We start from the raw sequence: 22,174 nt of genomic DNA on the forward strand, positions 1-22,174 counted from the left end.
TCGACCTTAGATCAGGCTACCATCAGGTGCGCATGCATCCGGAGGACATCGCCAAGACGGCGTTCCGGACGCATCATGGCCACTTCGAGTTCGTGGTGATGCCCTTCGGCCTCACCAACGCGCCCGCGACTTTCCAGGCCCTGATGAACGACGTACTCCGCCCATACTTACGCCGTTTTGTGCTGGTTTTTCCGATGATATTTTGATCTATAGTGCATCATGGGCGGAGCACCTGCAGCATGTCGCCATCGTCTTCAACGAGCTTCAAGCGCATCGACTTCACCTTAAGCGTTCGAAGTGCTCGTTTGCGACGACATCTGTGGCCTACTTCGGTCACGTCATCTCCGCCGACGGGGTGGCGATGGATGCGGACAAGGTGGCGGCCGTCGCCGCCTGGCCGACGCCGCACTCCCCACGCGCCCTACGCGGATTCCTGGGCCTCACCGGATACTACCGGAAGTTCATCCAGGAGTTTGGCCTCATCGCCTCGCCACTCACGCGCCTGCTGCGGTGCGATGCTTTCGCTTGGGACGACGAGGCTACCGCTGCCTTCGAGGCCCTCAACGGGGCCCTCACGACGGGTCCCGTCCTCCAGATGCTGGATTTCGACAGGCCGTTAATCGTCGACTACGACACCTCCGGGGCAGGGTTCGGCGCCGTCCTTCACCAGGGCGACGGGCCGCTTGCCTACTTCAGCCGGCTGTTTGCTGCACGCCACCTCAAGCTTGCGGCGTACGAGCGGGAACTCATTGGCTTGGTACAGGCCGTCTGCCACTGGCGACCCTACCTGTGGGGGCGCTCGTTCCGCGTACGTACGGACCACTACAGTCTTAAGTTCCTCTTGGACTAGCGGCTATCGACGGTGCCACAACACCAGTGGATTAGCAAGCTGTTCGGTTTCGACTTCACGGTGGAGTACCGTCCTGGGCGCCTCAACACGGTGGCCGACGCCTTGTCCCGCCGCGACGCTGATCCAGAAACTGCCGAGGGCGCCTCGGAAGGGCGCCTGCTATGCATCCGCTCGGGGCACTCCTTCGCCCTCTTCGACCGCGTCCGCCAGGCGACCGCGACCGCGCCGGACGCCCAGCTTCTGCGGCAGCAACTCGACGCGGGCGAGCTGGACGACCCCTGGCGCTTCATCGACGGTCTTATCCTCCATGGGCGCCGCGTGTTCGTGCCCGACCACGATGACCTCCGCCACCAGGTGCTGCTCTTGGCGCATTCCGCGGGTCATGAGGGTGTCCAAAAGACACTCCACCGCCTCCGCGCTGACTTCTACGTCCCTGGAGATCGGGCCATGGTCCAGGATTGAGTGCGTTCCTGTGAGACGTGCCAGCGCAACAAGACGGAGACTTTGCGTCCAGCCGGCGTTTTGCAGCCGCTTGACGTACCATCGCAGGTGTGGGCTGACATCTCCATGGACTTCATCGAGGGCCTTCCTAAGGTGGGAGGCAAGTCTGTCATCCTCACGGTGGTTGACCGCTTCTCCAAGTACGCCCACTTCATCGCGCTTGGCCATCCCTACACGGCCTCGTCAGTGGCCCGCGCCTTCTTCGACGGAATCATCCGCCTACACGGGTTTCCCTCATCCATCGTGTTTGACCGGGATCCGGTGTTCACGGGGCACGTGTGGCGGGATCTCTTCCGCATGGCGGGGGTCCATCTCCGATTCAGCACGGCGTTCCACCCCCAGACGGACGGCCAGACCGAGGTGGCCAATAAGGTGATCGCCATGTATTTGCGCTGTGTTACAGGTGATCGTCCTCGCGCTTGGGTGGATTGGCTTGCATGGGCAGAGTACTGCTACAACACCTCCTACCACTTCGCCCTGCGCACCACGCCATTCGAGGTGGTCTACGGCATGCCACCTCCGCCTATTCTGCCAGTGGACCCGGCGACAGCGTGGACGGAGGCAGCTGGCGAGCTCATCCGCACCCGCGACGAGATGCTGGCCGAGGTGCGGCAGCGTCTTGTCCAGGCTCAGCAGGTCACCAAGCACTACTATGACGGTCGTTGCCGTGAGGTGGAGTACGCGGTGGGTGACTGGGTGTGGCTACGTCTGTTACACCGCTCTCACCAGTCCCTCGACCCGCGAGCCAAGCGCAAGCTTGGTCCGCGCTATGCGGGGCCCTTCGTCATCTTGGAGCGGATTGGGACCTTGGCGTACCGTCTTCAGTTGCCTGATGGGGCACGCATTCACGACGTCTTCCACGTGGGGTTGCTGAAGCCCTACCGCGGCGACCCGCCGGTCGACACTCCACCACTTCCGCCGACAGCAGAGGGTCGTCTGCTTCCCAGCCCGGCCAAGGTGCTGCGCGCCTAGCGACGTCGTGATATTTGGCACTTGTTGGTGCAGTGGGAGGGCCTTCCAGCTGAGGAGGCGACTTGGGAACCACGTGAGGCGTTCCAGCAGCATTATCCAGACTACCAGCTCGAGGACGAGCTGTTTGCGCATGCGGGGAGAGATGTTATGACCGGGCTGGTCTACCGCCGGAGGGGGCCCACTAGCCCGGCCGGCCAAGCTTAGTTAAGGGCTTAGCCCAATTAGCAGATTAGGGTTTCGCAGATTTCTCTTATAAATACGAGTTGTAATCGACAAGATCAATCAAGCAATAAACATATTTTGTTGCCGACTCCCTCAGGAGTCGGAGTCCCAAAACCTAGCCGCCGCCCAGCCTTGCACCGCCGCCTCTCCCCAAGCCGCGCGACGGCGCCCTGCCACCGGCGCCCTCGCCTCCGCACGCACACCGCCCCCTCCTTCCCCTACAATCTCCGCCCTAGACCTGGTAGATACTCTGATTCTACCAGATGAGGATTTCTTTCTACTCCGTTTCGTGTACACATTTTGTGATTGATGGGTTACCAACCTTTTGCCACGGATGGTGGCCTCAATATGATTTTCTTTTGCAATTATTTTATTTGTTTGATTGTTGAGCAATTTTTTCTTCGATGCTTGATTTCATTTCAATGAATCATGACCATATGTACAATACCGTCGAAGGGCATATCTCACGAAGAAAACATGGCCACACTACAAAATTATTAAGGTAATTATGAACAGAATGTTTCAATGCACATATTTCAAAGTAGCTACAAGCAACATGTTTATTGAAAAAATGCAGCGCCATCCCAACTTCAAAACCAACATAATTTTCAAATCTCAATCTGTATGTAAGGTAAACTAAGTTCACTATGAACCAAGTGCTTAAGACATACAATATGTAATTTTGAGTGGTTTGACAACTGCCATTTCTCAACTCCTCACTATTTAAATGCAAGATGCAAATCTCTCTATATGCCACAAACATAAGTGCAAGAAACAAGATCCCTTATCAAATAGTAACTTCAGAGGAGGGCCCACTTGATTTCAAGCCTCTTCTACAACTCGACTACTTTTGTTGATGGTGATGCCTCGACAAGCTAGCCATTGCAGAATACTCAACTAACTAAACGCTCAGAAGGTGGGGAATAAACTAAAGATACTATTTGATGCTTGGCTAGAAAAATAACGTGTGTTATTAAAAAACTGCATCAAACTGTTGTGTTTAAGCTTTCAAGCCTTTGCAAGTGTCATTTAGTCAATATCAATGTTGTATTTTCCCTGCTTTAATATAAAAAATCAGCAGTAGGAGCCTCTCCTGCTATAAGTTGTCAAAAATATATCATACTGTATTTTCAAACTTAGATGTCTTTGGTGTGTACATTTGGCAAAACAAGTATGAACCCATATCTATCATGCACACATAAGAGAATGAAACAATATGCGAAAGCTAACATCTCCCAAGACACTTTGTAAGGAAAGAAAGAACAGTAAAAGATGGATTAGAATCATACGCCTCTAAAATGGGTGAGTGGACATGTGTATACACATAAAATCATTATTGGACTTCTTGCAATAGCACGAAAACTAGTCAAGGTATGACTCCTACGTGTCACTGCCTTTTTCCAAAATTCACTTTTCAAAACCTAATTCTCTTGGCATCTATCCTAGGTGTGTGCACTTCTCTTTGTTGTGTATCTATAATATCTCTTTTCACAGGTTATGAAGACTACGTTGGGGATGAAGACTATGATGCTTCTTCCACCAATGGGGGTTGTCGATGTAGGGGCAAGGCTCCCATATCTGAGAAAAGTGGCAGACTGGCAGCATGGGGACAAGGACCAGACTGATTCTCATGATGAGATCCTCCACATGTTGTTCTAGCTGACAACATCAAAACTAGTGAGTCTGGTCTCTGGACCACTTTGAGGAGGCTGAATTCATACGGGTTCAAGGATCGCCCTTGCCACGGCGATACACATTTTTGGACAATATCCCAATTTGTCATGTGTAATGCTCATTGTGATGTGACTCAATGTACCCCTATGTGAAACCTCAACGCCTCAATGTTGAGTACAATAATTTGTACAAGAACGAGGATTTCCGGATTGTATATAAACCCTTGAAGAAGATGAACTTATGGCAGACTTCCACTTTTGAGCAACCTGACAATCCTAATTATGTTTGTTAGTTCATTTGCATAGTGTTCGTTCATGATGACCATAAAAGGAAAATGACTTAGATGAAAAGTGATGACCAGTACTTTGCCACTTTCTTTTTTGAGAATTCGGCAGGTGAGCTGCTCGATATATTAATAGAAGAGGCATCCGAATACAACGACAAGCGACGGCATCAACAACACGATCAAGCAGGTGGATGCCAAGCCACTGCTGAGAAGAGCTAGGCGACTACTCGCGTGGTGAGGAGATCTTCGCGCCAGCGCGGTCCCAAGCCGCGGCCTCGTCAGCAATCTTGGCGATGATAGACTCGACCGTCGAGGTAGACGCCCGGAAGGTACGGGCGTTGCGCTCAAGCCAAATGTGCCAGAGGACAAGCATGGCCCAGGACCGCACCCGAGAAGCTTCGGCGTTAGGTAACCCCGTGGCCAGGCCGCCCATCCAGTCGACGACCCTGTGGTGCACGTCCCAGGTGGCAGGGTCCAGGGTTGGCGCCGCCGCGAGCGTAGCAACCTTCTCCCAAATCGTGCGCGAAAGGGGGCACTCGACGAACAGGTGCGTGGTAGTCTCGAGGTTGCGCATGCAAAGAGGGCAGAAGTAGCCATTTGGCCATTGCCGTGCCAGAAGTCTATCAGCCGTCATCAACCGATTCTGAGCGAGCAACCAAGCGAAGAGCCGACACCTGGGGGTAGCCCAGGGCTTCCAAACGAGCTGGACAAAGGGTGACTCCACCGCGCCCGCAAATTGGAGACGGTAAGCGGAGGAGGCCGAGTAGACACCGTCGCTCGAGAAGCGCCAAGTGAACTTGTCTCGCCTCCCCGGGGAGAGCTGCGCCAGCTCCAGCAGCGCTCTAAGGGCCACGAACGACTCCAAAAGAGGTGGAGAGACCCGCGCGCGCAGGTCCTGCACCCAGGTCCCATTACGCAGGGCATCACGCACGCAGCGATGTTTGCGACGCGAGAGGCCGTATAGGGCTGGGGCCAAGGACCTAGGGGAAGCCCCGAAGAGCCAGGAGTCGTGCCAGAAGCTAGCGGCGGCACCATCCCCAATGTCCACGGAGGTAGCCATGGCAAACAACTGGTGGTCCGAGTCGTCGCAGGGGACCGGGAGGCTAACCCAGGGCCTCGCAGGCTGGGTGCGCTGGAACCACAACCATCGTAGGCGCAGCGCGCGGCTGAAACGCTCAAGGTCGAGGACGCCCAGGCCACCAAGATCACGTGGGCGGCAGACCCTAGCCCAGGCGACCTTGCACCGCCCGCCAGAGCAGGTGACGTCGGCGGCCCACAACCACGCACGTCGAATCCTGTCGACCGCCGTACTTTGCCACTTTCACTACTCTGGAGGCTGCTCTTGGGTACGATAGAGCCTTGCATGGAGGCTTTCTCCTTCATTATGAGAAGGTCATGGATGATGCTACTTTGCCTTCTTTCTATTCCGTGGGCGCTCCCAATTAAGGCTCCAATTCCTCAAATCACTACTATGTACTACTTTCACAACACTATGGTCAGAATTTACCATCGTTAACCATAAATGTGGAGATTCTAAGGGTATTTTACCCTTGAGCATTATTTTTGATAATGATGACACCGAAGCTAAAGTGTGAACTAATAGCCTCTACAAGAATATACAAAGGTTTTAGTCCACCATTGTTGTTGGTATGTGGTCAGAAACCCCCATTCGATGAAGAGAAGATGTGCCGGTGTTTTCCCTTGTTCTTCTCTTATTTATGTTTGAGTCATTAATAAACACTGCATTATTAAGAGAAACGGTCTTGATGTGCTTGATGGGGATGTTGCCATAGTCAAATATACACATCCTACTACATCTATATCACACCCACCAAAAGTAGTTGAGAGGTATAGCGCTAATTTCGAGAAAATGCACTTGGAGCTAAGTATGGGGCTCCTGCTCCTTAGCCCGGCCTACCGGTGGGAGGACCGCCGGGCGCCGGCTCAATCTAGACCGATTTATGGTCCGGTCAACCGTCCCTAGTATCAGTGATCGTCAGTCTCCTGGCATGAGGGTCCGAAGAGTGAGAACGAGCAACTGGAAAGCGTGCCCAGTAGAAAAAGAAACTCCGCTAACGATCGCGAGTTTCCAGCTTGAAGCCAGATCATCAAGCTTTAGTTAGGGCATCTCCAACGGGCGACGCAAACGGTACGTCCGTTTGCGTCTACGCGGAGAAGAAATGCGCTCTAGCGGCTAGACGCAAAACGTCCGCAGCGTTGACGCAAACGTGGAACAAATATGCGCCAGGAATGCGTCTGTGCGGACGCGTCCGCGTGTCAATTTCCGTCCGTTTGGTCTGCATGCAGCCCTCTCTCTCCTCCTTTAATCACGCATGCGGTCATTCCTAGCCATACAAATAGAATCTCTCCCTCTCTCTTCTCTCTAATCACGCATGCGGTAAAATAAATGCGTCTCTGCCGCTGGAGAAATGGCAGCCGCATGCGAACATGCGGACGTTTTTTTATGTCCGTAACTGACGCAAACGGATATAAATATGCGCTGCCCCGTTACAGATACCCTTACACATGTGTGATGAGAGTAAAGTAAGAGATGGCCAGTCGGTATAGTCGGTGTGGGTGTGGGTGTGGGCGTGTGGCTGGATGACCGGAAAGGACGAAAGGGTCGTAGGCTTCCAGCTCCTGGCGCTAGGAAGAGGAGAGGATCCAAAGATGCTGAATAGTGGCAGGCCTCTCTGTATGTTCTAGGCCTGCGCATGTGGCTGCGATGACGATTTTACTATGACCACGTACGTCGGTTTCGCGAAACCTTGTCAGTGTCTCAGTGAGTCAGTCAGTGGCATGCCATCGCCACCGTGTACGGCATCCCGTCGGCCGTCGGCACACATCGCGTGGAAGAAGATTGGATACTTGATTATTGTTATACCGTCTCCATCCGTCTAATCGGAGGGAATTAAAACAGACGAGCGCGACCGTGATTAGCCGAGTTGCTACCATCCAAGCGCAAGCGTACTGGCAGATGACGCGGTAGAGATGGCACGTATAACCGGCTACAACGCCACTTCATCCACCACCACCACCTCCAGGAAGTGAGCGACACGAATCTCTGAGTTCAATATGGAACCACGCGCGACCCATGGCACATCGGGGAAGACACGCGAAATGGAACAAACTCCGGTGCATGCAGGTGGCTCTTTCCATCATTCCATGCCCCGATGCCGGCAGCTTGCCCCAAGCCTACCGCTCTGCCTTGTTAAAAGTAGGAGCCACGGACGGAGTATTTCCCATCATCTGCGCTCGTATATTACTGTCAGCAAAGCGCAACGCACAGCTGGTAGTGCATGTGCAGTTTAGTTTCGACTAGTCGAGTTTTGGTGTAGAAGTAAAACGCAATCATGTTTGGGCGTGTGTGGGGCTGGATTTGGCCCTGATTGATTGGCATGGAGCGCGGAGATCGCAGCAAGTGCTCATCCTTTTCAGAGGGAGGGTTTGGTCAGATCTACTGGAGTAGTTCTCGTGCGAATGAGATGTTATGCTTGCCTGTCAGGTTGTCATGTCTCTCCCTAGATTACAGCCATGTTACTACTACAGGTACCTTTCTACTTTGCCTTCTCTCTCTTGAGAGACACATCATCCTGTGTTGGCTAAGCTTCTCGGCGGCCTGTTGCACAGCACATCACAGCAGCTCTCTGTTGCACGGGCTATGTCCAGTCCAGCATTTCCGGTTTTTTTTTTTTTTACTTTCCTCGTGTGGTCGACCTAGGAAGGAGATCGCAAGGCTCCAAGAATTTTAATCGTTTTCGCTTTAACTGCAGTACAACCTAGTCGGTGCTGCGATCATAGCTGTAAAGAGCACAAAGTCAGCTTAAACTAATTAAGCATGCTGCCAAGGACAGGCTTTGAGTGCATAACCAACAACAGTTACTCCTAAGGTACTCCCTCCATTTTTGTTTAAAGGGCGCATCTTCAAATCACAGAATTTTCAGAATGGAAGCCAAATAAGGCGCACACAATTAATTAGGCCCAGTTATTTCTCTATTTCTCGACCAATGCATGCGAGGAAACGTCAAATTGATTGGCCGTGGGGTTTCCTAAGCGTTTTTCTAGCGATTTGTTAGGCACATCTCCTTAATCACCGAACCGATTTTCACGTTCCACACCCACGGAATTCCTCCAATCGGCATATACCTTGGTCCCAGAGATCTTTGAGCTGCGCCCTATTTAAAAAAATGGAGGGAGTATCTTCAATCGTGGTGATCCAAACGGACGCGCTACACCGTTCGTTTTTAGCCGTTTGGGTTGCCGCGCGGACACCCGGACAGCGGCTCGCGTCCGTGTGTCCGTTGGGTCGCACGCTGCGTCCAACACGCGGACGCATCGCAAAAGTAAAAATAATTAAAAAAGGAAAATATTTAAATCTAAACGTAATTCATTAAACATATGCCCTATTTTGGGCAAATTTGTACATATATGCCCTATTTTGGGAAAATTTTACTACAAAAGAAGCCCTCTATATGGGTTTTAAAATTAAAAACAAATATAAAAACCCTCTATTAGGGTTTGACGAGGACGCAATGGCCGCCGGTGCGCCGCCTAGTCCCTGTGGGCGTCGTCGCTGTCGCCGTCGACGACATCCCCGGGCGGCGAAGCACTGTTGTGGCTCGACCGCGCCGGGGACTCCGGCCACAGAGACCACAGGGCCTCCTCCCAGGCGGAGTAGGGGTCCGGAGCCGCCCGCTGCTCCGCCGCAGCAGCCCGGAGCTGCGCCTTGATACGTCTCCGACGTATCGATAATTTCTTATGTTCCATGCCACATTATTGATGATATCTACATGTTTTATGCATATTTTATGTTATATTTATGCATTTTCTGGAAGTAACCTATTGACGAGATGCCGCGGTGCCAGTTCCTGTTTTCTGCTGTTTTTGGTTTCAGAAATCCTAGTAAGGAAATATTCTCGGAATCGGACGAAATCAACGTCCAGCATCCTATTTTCACACGAAGCTTCCAGAACACCCGGGAGCCGCCAGAGGGGAGCCCTGGTGGGCCCACACTTGTGGCCGGCGCGGCCAGGGGGTAGGGCGCGCCGCCTTAGTGTGTGGCCCCACCAGGACTCCACCGACCTTGCCCTTCCGCCTATTTAAAGCCTCCGTCGCGAAAACCCTAGGAAGATCGACGAAACCCGCAAAAACCTTCCAGAACCGCCGCCATCGCGAAGCCAAGATCTGGGGGACAGGAGTCTCTGTTCCGGCACGCCGCCGGGACGGGGAAGTGCCCCCGGAAGGCTTCTCCATCGACACCACCGCCATCTTCATCACCGCTGCTGTCTCCCATGAGGGGGGAGTAGTTCTCCATCGAGGCTCGGGGCTGTACCGGTAGCTATGTGGTTCATATCTCTCCTATGTACTTCAATACAATAATCTCATGAGCTGCCTTACATGATTGAGATTCATATGATGATGCTTGTAATCTAGATGTCGTTATGCTAGTCAAGTGAATTTTACTTATGTGATCTCCGGAGACTCCTTGTCCCACGTGTGTAAAGGTGACAATGTGTGCACCGTGTGGGTCTCTTAGGCTATATTTCACAGAATACTTATTCACTGTTATGAATGGCATAGTGAAGTGCTTATCTATATCCCTTTATGATTGCAATGTGTTTTGTATCACAATTTATCTATGTGCTACTATAGTGATGTTATTAAAGTACTCTATTCCTCCTTCATGATGTAATGGTGACAGTGTGTGCATCATGTAGTACTTGGCGTAGTTTATGATTATGATCTCTTGTAGATTATGAAGTTAACTATTACTATGATGGTATTAATGTGATCTATTCCTCCTCTCATAGTATGAAGGTGACAGTGTGCATGCTATGTTAGTACTCCGGCATTGAGGTGCTCTTGTAGCCCTACGCAATTGGTGTTCATCATCCAACAAGAGAGTGTAGAGTGGTTTTATTATGTGATCAATGTTGAGAGTGTCCACTAGTGAAAGTACGATCCCTAGGCCTTGTTTCCAATACTGCTATCGCTGCTTGTTTACTGTTTTACTGCGTTTCTACTGCCTGCAATATTACCACCATCAACTACACGCCAGCAAGCACTTTTACGCAATCATTACTCTTGCTCATATACTTATTCATACCACCTGTATTTCACTATCTCTTCGCCGAACTAGTGCACCTATTAGGTGTGTTGGGGACACAAGAGACTTCTTGCTTTGTGGTTGCAGGGTTGCATGAGAGGGATATCTTTGACCTCTTCCTCCCTGAGTTCGATAAACCTTGGGTGATCCACTTAAGGGAAACTTGTCACTTTGTTCTACAAACCTCTCGCTCTTGGAGGCCCAACACTGTCTACAAGAATAGAAGCTCCCGTAGACATCAAGCTATTTTCTCGGCGCCGTTGCCGGGAGGAAAGGTAAAAGGCACTCATACTCCGGTTCCGTGTAATGTACTTTTCTGGTGCCATTGTGTTTGTGCTCGAAGCTATTTCCTTTAGATCCTGCAATTGCATCTTTTTGTTTCTTGTTTACACTAGTAAGGCATAATGGACAACAATGAGCTTCTTATTCTATTTCCTGATTTAAAACATGGATGGTTTGATCCTAAAATTAAAAAACCCATGGAACATGTTAGCATGAATACTTTGAACACCATTGTTGCTAATGATATGGAAAATTCTAAGCTTGGGGAAGCTGGTTTTGATGAGCATGATCTTTTTAGTCCCGCAAGCATTGAGGAGAAAATTTACTTTGATGATACTTTGCCTCCTATTTATGATGATTATAATGATAGTAGTCTTTTGGTTCCACCTGTTATGGAGGATAAATTTGATTATGAATACAATATGCCTCCTATATTTGATGATGAGAATAATAATGATAGCTACTTTGTTGAATTTGCTCCCACTACAACTAATAAAATTGATTATGCTTATGTTGGGAGTAGTAATAATTTTATGCATGAGACTCATGATAAGAATGCTTTATGTGATAGTTATATTGTTGAGTTTGGTCATGATGCTACTGGACATTATTATGAGAGAGGAAAATATGGTTGTAGAAATTTTCATGTTACTAAAATGCCTCTCTATATGCTGAAATTTTTGAAGCTACACTTGTTTTATCTTCCTATGCTTGTCACTTTGCTCTTCATGAACTTGTTTATTTACAAGATTCCTTTTCATAGGAAGCATGTTAGGCTTAAATGTGTTTTGAATTTGCCTCTTGATGCTCTCTTTTGCTTCAAATATTATTTCTTGCGAGTGCATCATTAAAACTGCTGAGCCCATCTTGATGGCTATAAAGAAAGAACTTCTTGGGAGATAACCCATGTGTTTATTTTGCTACAGTACTTTGTTTTATATTTGTGTCTTGGAAGTTGTTTACTACTGTAGCAACCTCTCCTTATCTTAGTTTTGTGTTTTGTTGTGCCAAGTGAAGCCTCTAATCGAAGGTTGATACTAGATTTGGATTTCTGCGCAGAAACAGATTTCTATCTGTCACGAATCTGGGCTGTTTTCTCTGTAGGTAACTCAGAAAAAATTGCCAATTTACGTGCGTGTTCCTCAGATATTTACGCAACTTTCATTAGTTTTGAGTTTTCTGATCTGAGCAACGGAAGTATTTATTAAAAATTCATCTTTACGGACTGTTCTGTTTTGACAGATTCTGCCTTTTATTTCGCATTGTTTCTTTCGCTGTGTTGGGTGGATTTCTTTGTTCCATTACCTTCCAGTAGCTTTGAGCAATGTCCAGAAGTGTTAAGAATGATTGTGTCACCTCTGAACATGTGAGTTTTTGATTATGTACTAACCCCTCTAATGAAGTTTATGAGAAGTTTGGTGTGAAGGAACTTTTCAAGGGTCAAGAGAGGAGGATGATATACTATGATCAAGAAAAGAGTGAAAAGTCTAAGCTTGGGGATGCCCCGGTGGTTCACCCCTGCATATATCAAGAAGACTCAAGCATCTAAGCTTGGGGATGCCCAAGGCATCCCCTTCTTCATCGACAACATTATCAGGTTCCTCCCCTGAAACTATATTTTTATTCGATCACATCTTATGTGCTTTACTTGGAGCGTCTGTATGTTTCTTGTTTTTGTTTTTGTTTGAATAAATGCTTGTGTGGGAGAGAGACACGCTCCGCTGGTTCGTATGAACACATGTGTTCTTAGCTTTTAATTTTCATGGCGAAGGTTGAAACTGCTTCGTTAATGGTTGGAAACGGGAAATGCTACATGTAGTAATTGGTAAAATGTCTTGGATAATATGATACTTGGCAATTGTTGTGCTCATGTTTAAGCTCTTGCATCATATACTTTGCACCTATTAATGAAGAAATACATAGAGCATGCTAAAAATTGGTTTGCATAATTGGTCTCTCTAAGGTCTAGATAATTTCTAGTATTGAGTTTGAACAACAAGGAAGGCGGTGTAGAGTCTTATAATGTTTACAATATGTCTTTTATGTGAGTTTTGCTGTACCGGTTCATCCTTGTGTTTGTTTCAAATAACCTTGCTAGCCTAAACCTTGTATCGAGAGGGAATACTTCTCATGCATCCAAAATCCTTGAGCCAACCACTATGCCATTTGTGTCCACCATACCTACCTACTACATGGTATTTTCTGCCATTCCAAGTAAATACTTCGTGTGCTACCTTTAAACAATTCAAAATGCTTCTCAATTTGTGTTAATGTTTTATAGCTCATGAGGAAGTATGTGGTGTTTTATCTTTCGATCTTGTCATTTACTTTTGACAGACTTTCACAATGGACTAGTGGCTTCATCCGCTTATCCAATAATTTTGCAAAAAGAGCTGGCAATGGGGTTCCCAGCCCCAATTAATTACAACTTGCATTAATAATTCTCTTCACATGTTTTGCTCTGATTCATCAGTAAGCAACTTAATTTTGCAAATAGACACTCCTTCATGGTATGTGAATGTTGGAAGGCACCCGAGGATTCGGTTAGCCATGGCTTGTGTAAGCAAAAGGTTGGGAGGAGTGTCATCAATAATGAAACTAAAATACATGTGTAAACAAAAGAGAAGAGGGATGATCTACCTTGCTGGTAGAGATAACGTCCTTCATGGGAGCCGCTCTTGAAAGTTTGGTTGATAAGGTAGTTAGAGTATCCATTACCATTCGTTGACAACAACAAACACCTCTCAAAACTTTACTTTTATGCTCTATATGATTTCAAAACTTAAAAAGATCTAGCACATGATTTAATCCCTGCTTCCCTCTGCGAAGGGCCTCTCTTTTACTTTTATGTTGAGTCAGTTCACCTATCTCTCTCCACCTTAAGAAGCAAACACTTGTGTGAACTGTGCATTGATTCCTACATACTTGCATATTGCACTTGTTATATTACTTTGCATTGACAACTATCCATGAGATATACATGTTATAAGTTGAAAGCAACCGCTGAAACTTCATCTTCCTTTGTGTTGTTTCAATACCTTTACTTTGAATTATTGCTTTATGAGTTAACTCTTATGCAAGACTTATTGATGCTTGTCTTGAAAGTACTATTCATGAAAAGTCTTTGCTTTATGATTCAGTTGTTTACTCATGTCATTACCATTGCTTTGATCGCTGCATTCATTACATGTGCTTACAATAGTATGATCAAAGTTATGATGGCATGTCACTCCAGAAATTATCTTTGTTATCGTTTACCTGCTCGGGACGAGCAGGAACTAAGCTTGGGGATGCTGATACGTCTCCGACGTATCGATAATTTCTTATGTTCCATGCCACATTATTGATGATATCTACATGTTTTATGCATATTTTATGTTATATTTATGCATTTTCTGGAACTAACCTATTGACGAGATGCCGCAGTGCCAGTTCCTGTTTTCTGCTGTTTTTGGTTTCAGAAATCCTAGTAAGGAAATATTCTCGGAATTGGACGAAATCAACGCCCAGCATCCTATTTTCACACGAAGCTTCCAGAACACCCGGGAGCCGCCAGAGGGGAGCCCTGGTGGGCCCACACTTGTGGCCGGCGCGGCCAGGGGGTAGGGCGCGCCGCCTTGGTGTGTGGCCCCACCAGGACTCCACCGACCTTGCCCTTCCGCCTATTTAAAGCCTCCGTCGCGAAAACCCTAGGAAGATCGACGAAACCCGCAAAAACCTTCCAGAGCCGCCGCCATCGCGAAGCCAAGATCTGGGGGACAGGAGTCTCTGTTCCGGCACGCCGCCGAGACGGGGAAGTGCCCCCGGAAGGCTTCTCCATCGACACCACCGCCATCTTCATCACCGCTGCTGTCTCCCATGAGGGGGGAGTAGTTCTCCATCGAGGCTCGGGGCTGTACCGGTAGCTATGTGGTTCATATCTCTCCTATGTACTTCAATACAATAATCTCATGAGCTGCCTTACATGATTGAGATTCATATGATGATGCTTGTAATCTAGATGTCGTTATGCTAGTCAAGTGAATTTTACTTATGTGATCTCCGGAGACTCCTTGTCCCACGTGTGTAAAGGTGACAGTGTGTGCACCGTGTGGGTCTCTTAGGCTATATTTCACAGAATACTTATTCACTGTTATGAATGGCATAGTGAAGTGCTTATCTATATCCCTTTATGATTGCAGTGTGTTTTGTATCACAATTTATCTATGTGCTACTCTAGTGATGTTATTAAAGTACTCTATTCCTCCTTCATGATGTAATGGTGACAGTGTGTGCATCATGTAGTACTTGGCGTAGTTTATGATTATGATCTCTTGTAGATTATGAAGTTAACTATTACTATGATGGTATTAATGTGATCTATTCCTCCTCTCATAGTATGAAGGTGACAGTGTGCATGCTATGTTAGTACTTGGTATAGTTGTGTTGATCTATCATGCACTCTAAGGTTATTTAAACATGAATATCGAATATTGTGGAGCTTGTTAACTCCGGCATTGAGGTGCTCTTGTAGCCCTACGCAATTGGTGTTCATCATCCAACAAGAGAGTGTAGAGTGGTTTTATTATGTGATCAATGTTGAGAGTGTCCACTAGTGAAAGTACGATCCCTAGGCCTTGTTTCCAATACTGCTATCGCTGCTTGTTTACTGTTTTACTGCATTTCTACTGCCTGCAATATTACCACCATCAACTACACGCCAGCAAGCACTTTTCTGGCACTGTTACTACTGCTCATATACTTATTCATACCACATGTATTTCACTATCTCTTCGCCGAACTAGTGCACCTATTAGGTGTGTTGGGGACACAAGAGACTTCTTGCTTTGTGGTTGCAGGGTTGCATGAGAGGGATATCTTTGACCTCTTCCTCCCTGAGTTCGATAAACCTTGGGTGATCCACTTAAGGGAAACTTGCTGCTGTTCTACAAACCTCTGCTCTTGGAGGCCCAACACTGTCTACAAGAATAGAAGCTCCCGTAGACATCACGCCTCCTCCCTGAGGCGTTGCTCCCTCTCCTGCCAGGCGAGGCGCCTGGCCTTCTGGCGCCTCTCCTCCACGCGCGGCGCCTAGCGTCCTGCCGCATCTGCTCCTCGCGGCGGAGCCGGGCCTCCTCCTGCCGCCGCGCCGCTGCCTCCTCCGCGCGGACTTGGTCGAAGAAGGCTGTAATAACCCAGAACATAGGAACAACGAAGGGTAGATTTAGAAATGGGATGTGCATTTCATCGCAAAACAGGGGAAATTTTCGCGCCTTATTGCAACTAAACCTAAGAGGGATCGAGGTTCTCTCTCATTTTGCACTTAGGGTTAGGCAATGTGAGTTAGGGAAATTTCGACATGATCTCTTTTGTATCTTGTTACTTTGGGGAATGATTGCATTTGATAAGTGTTAAACATTTAACTATAAACATCACACAATATAAACAATGAATTCATAATTCAAACACAAGATATAAATTCAAATTACTTTGAATTTCAAAGTGAATATCAAATACAATATTTAATCAAGAATATAAACATTACATAATACAAAGCTCATAAACCAAAACTTGAGCTTTATTGATATGTAACACAAATACAAAGTCTTTACAATATTCTTGATACAAGAAATGAGACATAATGATCAGTAATAAAAGAAAAGGAAAATTACAAGTTTATTCTAAACTAAACCTAGACTAAGTGGCTTGAGGATGATCTTCTGGCCATAATTCAAACCTGCAAACAAAGAACAGATACTAACCAGAATACAATTGTTAGCAAGATTCAGTTTAGACAGTTAGCAGAAATTACACAGAATTCAGTTTGGACAAGGTAAATCGTCACAAAGACACTTGTGCTTGTCCAAAATCCTGGACAAAGACAAGATAAACATAGGCAGACCAGCACTGAGCAAGCCACAATGGGCTCAAGTTTCAGCATATGAAGGCTGTTGCTAGCCAAGCAACAGCAAGGCAATGCAAGGGGTGAGTCATAAAGTAACCAGGCTTGTGTGTCATGGCCAGGGAAGAAGTAGAGACCATATAAATAGCACACAAACCCTAGAACCATGACAGTCGACCACATATGCAAATCACCAGGTAAGGGTGAAGCAAGAACAAGCACCAGTTCATCCAGTTCATACGCAAGAACAGAAACCAACACACAACCACTTAGCCCAGGAATCATGGTGACCTGAGAAGATCAACCAGAACCTGGAGGTGAAGGGCTGTGCACAAGAACCCCAAGTCTGCATCAACCAAATATTTCACACTAGGAGCTGGAACAAGGTATACCAAGTTCCTGGACAGATCCAATGGATCTGATCCATCACATATGCATGATATAATCATGGGAGTGAGCAGATGCTCATATGGGTAGATCATCACTTGGTTTTCACCAAGGATTACTGCCAGTCTAAAAGCCACTAAAAATAGAAAGCATCTAGGTACAGATCTTGTACACAGAAACTAGCACACATGCACAGATGCACACCATAGCCAGATCACATGCACAGATAGCACCAGTAGATGAATTGCAAGGATTAGCAGCTACTAAAGACTACACAGTAAATCCTAAGCTATAAACCATCAGTAAACCCTAGATTTTCATCAGGCAAACATATTGGCATTCATATCAAGTATGATTCCCAAATATGCAAGCAAAGGTTGAGTAGCCACAAGATCCAATTAGATAGGTGAGCAACCAATCAGTAGCAAGGCCACTGAGGTCACATCACACTTAGCACCAATAAAAAGAAAGCCAAATATAGCACATCATTATCTAGGAATGGACTCAGATTCAATTGCTTGCTAGATAATCATGAACAGCCAAATCATTTGCAAGCAAGTCATTTTAAATCATTACTGCATAAGCAGTTCATCATAATTTAATTAATTCAAGCATGAATTTATCACAGATCCATGCTTAATACTGATAGCAACATAATATAAGGCAACACAGTTTAATCCATAGCCACTAGAGCAAGTCTAGGTAGCTAAGATGAGCAACAGCACAAGTAAGCAACATCACAGTGATGCTTGAGCATCAGCATCACAAGGGAAATTGAATCACTTAGCCACAGTATTAACCAGTAAGCCATCACTGACATTGAATTGATCAAATGGATCAATTAAATCAAGCCAAGCTACACAGGGAAGTTAGCCAACAAGCAAGGAATGATCCAATGGATCATTGGCTTGCATAGAAAGCACTGAAGCATATCACAGGCACCACTGGCACACACACAAGTGTCACTGATGCATCACAAATACACCTAGACAAGCAAGCATGATATACCAGTAAGCATAAGCAAGCCATAATCAAGTATAGCATGGCATAGCAGGCTTTTGAGCAAGCACAGTAGAGCATGACAAGTACAGAGCATGCTAGGAGCAGCAGAGAAGCAAGCATAGCATAAATAACAAGCAAAGCAACATGGGTCAGTACCAGTAACTGGTAATATGGCCATGAGCTTGCAGTAGACAGAAGCACAGGAAGATTGCACAGCAATAGGATGGCTCTGGGTGATCACAGGATCACCAGAGAGCAGCAGAGCATGAGGAGGAAGAAGAACAGTAACAAGGGGAGGCGCACAGATATGGAGAAGAGGAAGAGGAAGTGCAGCAACTTACTTGCGCCTGGAAGCAGAAGCTAGGGCATGGTGAGGCAGTGCTCGTGCGGCCCTAACAGCTGCAAATCCAGGGTAGGTGCCGACGTTACGCCGGCGAACCCAAACACGAACCCAGCACCACCGTAGTAGATGCACCTGAGGCGACGGCACGAGTACTGCGAGCAGCACCCGCGCCAGGTCAACCCCAGGAGCACAACCATCGTCGGCGAGGACGAGCGCTCGCCGGAGTTCGTCGAGGCGATTCTTTCCGAGATCCAGAACGGAGGCGATTCGCCAGGAGAGGAAGAGAAGGGGAAAACCACGCGGACAGATCGATAGATCTGCACGCGGCGGTTCTGGTTCGGTAGGTGGCTACGGCGGGGGAGCACGGAGCTGGCCGGAGCGAGGCGGCGGCCATGGCGGCGACGCCATCGCCACGGCGTCGCAGAGAGGCTAGGGTTAGAGACGAAAAGTGAGAGAGGGCCGAGTGAGTGAGAGAGGTGGGCCGTTCGGCGCCATCGAACCCAAAAGGGATTAGCCTTATTGGGCTGTCCCTGGGTTTAGGTAAATGGGCTGGGCCCAATATGGGTCCAGGGGGGTATTTTGGTCTTTTACCATTTAATAAAAGGCCAGAACTTTACCAAATTTTAATAATTCAAATACAACTCTAAAAATCCATTAAAAATTGGATTAATGAATGAAAAATAAATCTTAACAAGAATAAAATATGAAATGGAATTTATGAAACAAATTCAAAATTATGAATTTTAAGAATTCAAATAATAACTTGGAATTTTAAACCATTATTTCCTTGTAATTAAAATTCAAGGAAAAATCTCAAATAAGTTCAAATACTTATTTTCAAATATTTCAAAATGAAATTCTACTATTCCAAGTCATTTCTATTGAAAAAGGGTATTTTTCCAAGAAAAATATTATATTCCTTTTTATTCCAAAAACTATAGAGGTAACTCTATGATTTCAAATTATTTTTGGAATGATTAAGGGAATCACCAAGTAAAAATAGTTTTACTTTGAATTGTTGTACTCTGTGTGAATTAAAAAGGTTTATACTTTTAAATTAATTGTAAATTACTGTCAAAGACATAAATCTTAAACGCAACCCTAAATCGATATAACTCAGCGGGGTAAAGGGATCCAACATAAAATAATACATCCATGACTGCATTATTTGGATTTTATAACATTGTCCTTACCGGACAATGATGCTTCTTACAGAACCCGAGGTCCAGGTTCCATCAACTGCATTGAACTGCACTATCTCGCAGTCCACAGGCAAGTTCACCCTTGCTCATGTCAACTTGAGTATTTTCTACTACTTTAATGCAAAGCTATATACTTATCATTCCTGCATCGCAAATGAAATGTTATTTTCCAACTATGAATATGACTATGTGGCTGGCAATGGAACCATGGTATGTGTTGATATGGTGGCGGTTCCATTGCAATGGGTTATATCACCCTAGGATTAATTACCAATGCCGTCCAGTGATTCTAGCGCCGTACAAATCGCGTTGACCATGAGATCTATAATGGCTCTGCGGAAGCCAGCCGTATCTTTTCCCTTCTGCACGCCAACGGATTGGTAGAGCTGGCGGGGTGTTGGAGGCACTGCCGTAGGTTGGGATAGCCTTTTAAATCCCCATCCATTAGTGATGATGGCTCTACGATCTATGATTGATTGTCCGGAGTACACCATGAGTAAAGCCGTATTATCGGGGGAAGTCTACTGGAGGTGTACGGTTGGACAAAAGGGTGGGTTTGCAGGGTCGCGGAGAAGGCGGTGTGGGCTTGGATCTTTATACCTGGCCTCACACCAAAGGAAGTGTGAACGGGGGCAAGTCCCTGCGGATGGCAAAAAGGTTGAGATCTCTTGTGGGAAAAGTAACGCACCTCTGCAGAGTGTATCAAATTGTGGCTGTCACTCCCTGTTCCGGGAAGGGAACTGCGAACGCGGCAGGAAAGGAACTCCACGAAGTTCTAGTCAACCTGTGAAGACTGACGGGCATAGTTTTCATAATAAAAGCAACCTTTTGAAGAAATGATTTCAAAACATGCATTGACCTGCGATTTCCTGATCAATGGTCGTAGCTAGTGCATCAAACACTTTTTTATTCTTTTAGAACTTGCTGAGTACCCCTGTACTCACTTTCTTTCGACACCCTTGCTAGACTGTGATCCGGAAGTGGAGGCCATCAACGATGGAGCGCCGGAAGGAAGTTACGAGCTGGTCTACGAAGAACCTGATCTTACCGGCGGAGTGGAAGGCGTAGACTATGGGATAGTCTACGGACCAGATGACACAGAGGTGGAGGAGTAGTGACATACCCTAGCATCATAGAGCCGAGCAGCGTAGAACTTACCTAAATAAGTTGTTGAGCTCTTATATATATTTGCTATGAGTTGTAATCGTACTTAAGCAGAATCTTAGGGTGTTCTCATAGGACCTGTGAGAATACCAACTTGTTAAGACAATCTTTGTAATAAAGTGTGGAGTGTTATGACCTGCAATGTTTCTGTTGTACCACTCTGAGGGATATGGCAATTTGTGAAGAAGTCCCTTCACAAAGATCATATCAACGACTTGTATACTACAACATGCAGTGGGATCTTTGGGTCACCGCAGCTGGTATCAGAGCAAATGTTGCGACCTTAGGTTGGAAAAACCTAGTATAGGGAAGAAACCTGTAGGAGTCTAGTAGAAATAGTAAAGGATTCTCTAGAAATATGGTGATTATTCACTTGAGAATAGCAAAACCATATATTTTAGTGCGATAATTCTTTATTATAGCTATTATGATGCATTATCACTACTAATATTCTGCTTTTGTATACAGCCATAATGGCGAACACTTTTCCTAAGAGGACCTTGAGGAAGGTTGAGGGATGGCTCGGTGATTATGATGGACCAATCACAGCTCTCCTGTGTGGGATGCTGAAGGAACTTCATTGTGACCCACGGATACCTGTTATCAAGTATACCTACTATGATGGGGAAATCCTAGCCAAGTGCAGAGTATCGGTCCAATTACCGACAAAACTGCTGATGAGTCGTGTAATGCCATTCGGAGAAGCCAAAACCATCACCACAGCCTACCATATGGGCCTATTCAAGGCAATCCTTGAGATAAGGCAGCACAAGTCAGTAGAACTGCTATGTTCAGAGTTTTCTCATATACCTCATGCCGAGGAAGATGAGGATCCCACTTTGAATCATCTTGTGTTAGCACACAGAAGTCCTGAAGCTGCAGCACAGCACATGGATAGCTGTAAGTCTTTATTGACCACGATGTACCTTTTACACATGAAAATGAGGGGTGAGATTGACCACATGCTAGCTGAGTTCACGGATCCTGATAAAGTCCAAACTCGGATGCGTGATCTGAGGGCACAACCACAACATACTACACCTTTCTTTAGCCTAGACAGCTATGTAGATTTGAGTGACCAGTTGTCCCATAAAGATCCACTCACACCCAACTTTGTCCCACACTATCCACATGTGTCAGCATCATATGAGTCTGGATATGGGGGAGATGATTCCAGGAACCTAGACTGTTCGGAGTCACCAATCGAGAATTCGACTGGTTGGCGCTTCGGGGAACCATTTGGAGATGAAGGAGAACCCATCACTTGTGATTCCGAGGATGAAGGAGGCGCGGTTAACCAGA

The sequence above is a fragment of the Lolium perenne genome, chromosome 4, assembly GCF_019359855.2.
Source record: "Lolium perenne isolate Kyuss_39 chromosome 4, Kyuss_2.0, whole genome shotgun sequence".
NCBI lineage: Eukaryota > Viridiplantae > Streptophyta > Magnoliopsida > Poales > Poaceae > Lolium > Lolium perenne.